This window comes from Octopus sinensis, linkage group LG27, assembly GCF_006345805.1.
Source record: "Octopus sinensis linkage group LG27, ASM634580v1, whole genome shotgun sequence".
Lineage (NCBI taxonomy): Eukaryota > Metazoa > Mollusca > Cephalopoda > Octopoda > Octopodidae > Octopus > Octopus sinensis.
In genome coordinates this window covers 21,131,232-21,134,566 of record NC_043023.1, presented here as the reverse complement: position 1 = coordinate 21,134,566, position 3,335 = coordinate 21,131,232, and positions in this window count along the sequence as shown.

The window sequence follows — 3,335 nt, the reverse complement described above, 5'->3', positions numbered from 1 at the left end:
AATCCGTTTGTCTGTCCTTATTTGTCCTCTCTGTGTTTAGCCCCTTGTGGATAGTAAAGAAATAGGTATTTCGTGTGCCGCTACGTTCTGAGTTCAAATTCCGCCGAGGTCGACTTTACCTTTCATCCTTTCGGGGTCGATAAATTAAGTACCAGTTACACACTGGGGTCGATGTAATCGACTTAATACCTATGTCTGTCCGTGTTTGTCCCCTCTATGTTTAGCCCCTTGTGGGTAGTAAAGAAATAGGTCTATCTACGTCATGGAATGAAACTGAACTACCTCCCCCCCCGCCGCCTCCCTCAAGGTTCTCAACCTTCTTTTTTTTTATCTACGGACCCCTTTGATTACTACGAGCAATATAACCCGGCGTTGCTCGGGTTTGTTTCTTAGTTGCGCTTAAAACGGCAGACTTTGATGTGGCGTTAACAAAGTTTTGACATAGTTTCAATCTATGAATAAAAGTATAGTGTGGCAATGGTCGAGTTTGCTCTGAATGTGCTCTCCTCTGCATTGGATCAGCTGATCCGACGTTCGCTCAAAACCAATGACATCACAAAAAAATTATTTTCGACCCTTTAGAATTGGAATTTTTGAAAAGTAAAAATTTTGCATTATGTAGCTTGTTATTCTCTTTAAGTGAACATTTTTCTGGTTGAAATACACCGAAAAATGGCGACACAGCAGTAAAAAAATCGTAAAAAATAGGGATTTTCATAGAAAAAAAGCACCATTTTGATGTAAATAATTTTTGGTGTTAACATGGTCCAATTCTACTGAATGAGGAGCAAGCCTTCTTCTATCATACTCTCAATTTTGGTCAACTTGCGCCACAAGGTCTCAGAGGAGATAGTGTTAGTTGAAGGCTACCAAACCTGCCATACACAGACAACTTCAGCTTTATATATATAAAGATAATTTTTGGTGTGAACATGGTCCAATTTGAATTTTTTCTTCTATGGAAGGAAGAGCAAGCCTTCTTCTATCATACTCTCAATTTTGATCAACTTGCGCTGCAGGGTCTCGGAGGAGATAGTGTTAGTTGAAGACTACTAAACCTGTTACACACACACAGACAGACAACTTCATCTTTATATATATAAAGATAATTTTTGGTGTTAACATGGTCCAATTTGAATTTTTTCTTCTATGGAATGAAGAGCAAGCCTTCTTCTATCATACTCTCAATTTCGGTCAACTTGCGCCGCAGGGTCTCGGAGGAGATAGTGTTAGTTGAAGACTACTAAACCTGTTACACACACACAGACAGACAACTTCATCTTTATATATATAAAGATAATTTTTGGTGTTAACATGGTCCAATTTGAATTTTATCTTCTACGGAATGAAGAGCAAGCCTTCTTCTATCATACTCTCAATTTTGGTCAACATGCGCCGCAGGGTCTCGGAGGAGATAGTGTTAGTTGAAGGCTACTAAACCTGTCACACACACACAGACAACTTCAGCTTTATATATATAGATTCTTTTCTGGCAGATCTCCATAGCTATTCGATGTTTAAAAACTAGTTTCCTAGAAACTTCTTTCATAATCCTTATTTTATTTTCCAAACATTAACTTGCGTAGGTTGAACAACGTAAATTATTAGAGAAAGAAACTTAGCTGTTTCTTGCTATTCATATCAACAAAAACATCTAAAGCAGGGCTTCTCAATCATGATTTATTATTTTATTTTGGTGGATCCCCCCCTTTACTATTCGGTGTTTAAAAACTATTTTCATAGAATCTTCTTTCATAATCCTTATTTTGTTGTTCAAAGCTTAACTTACAAAAATCTATATATATAAAGCTGAAGTTGTCTGTGTGTGTGTGACAGGTTTAGTAGCCTTCAACTAACATTATCTCCTCCGAGACCCTGCGGCGCAAGTTGACCAAAATTGAGAGTATGATAGAAGAAGGCTTGCTCTTCATTTCGTAGAAAAACAAATTTAAATCGGACCATGTTAACACCAAAAATTATTTACATCAGAAAGGTGCTTTTTTTTCTATGAAAATCCCTATTTTTTACATTTTTTTTACTGCTGTGTTGCCATTTTTCGGTGTATTTCAACCAGAAAAATGTTCACTTAAAGAGAATAACAAGCTACATAATGCAAAAGTTTTACTTTTCAAAAATTCCAATTCTAAAGGGTGGAAACAAACCCGAGCAACGCCTGGCGATACTGCTAGTCTATATATATAAAGCTGAAGTTGTCTGTGTATGGCAGGTTTGGTAGCCTTCAACTAACATTATCTCCTCCGAGACCCTGCAGCACAAGTTGACCAAAATTGAGAGTATGATAGAAGAAGGCTTGCTCTTCATTCCGTAGAAGAAAAAATTCAAATCGGACCATGTTAACACCAAAAATTATTTACATCAAAAAGGTGCTTTTTTTCTATGAAAATCCCTATTTTTTACGATTTTTTTACTGCTGTGTCGCCATTTTTCGGTGTATTTCAACCAGAAAAATGTTCACTTAAAGAGAATAACAAGCTACATAATGCAAAATTTTTACTTTTCAAAAATTCCAATTCTAAAGGGTCGAAAATAATTTTTTTGTGATGTCATTCATTTTGAGCGAACGTCGGATCAGCTGATCCAATGCAGAGGAGAGCACATTCAGAGCAAACTCGACCATTGCCACACTATACTTTTTATTCATAGATTGAAACTATGTTAAAACTTGGTTAACGCCACATCAAAGTATACGTAAAATGTCAGAGAAAGAAACCTACCTGTTTCTTGTAATACATACAAATACATCTTAAGCAAAGCTTTATCAAAAACCCTTAAAAAAACTACCACGGATCCCCAATTTACACTTTTGCTTGTGTGGACCCTTTTTATACTGGTGAACCCAGTAACCATTCGATGTTTTAAACATGTATTGGTTGACCCTTGTAAAATGTTAGTGAAAGAAACCAGCCTGTTTCTTGTAATACATACAAATACATACATCTTAAGCAAAGATTTATCATAGACACTTAAAAAAACCTACCACGGATCCCCAATTTACTCTTTTGCTTGTGTGGACCCTTTTTGATTACTATTTTATTCTTGTGAACCCCAGTGTAATAATTCGATGTTTTAAACATGTATTGGTTGACCCTTGTAAAATGTTAGAGAAAAAAACCCCACCCCACCGTGTATTGCAATGCGGGCCAAAACTCTTTTCAAGCGCCCTTAAAATACTATATTGGATTCCCTAATTTGTAACGTGGACCTCATAAGTCTAATAAGGCCTTCCAGGGGCCATATGATTCCTGGTTGAGAACCACTGATTTGCACCTGCTTCGGTGGGCAGGTGAGGTGGTTCGCATGATGGGTCACCGGTT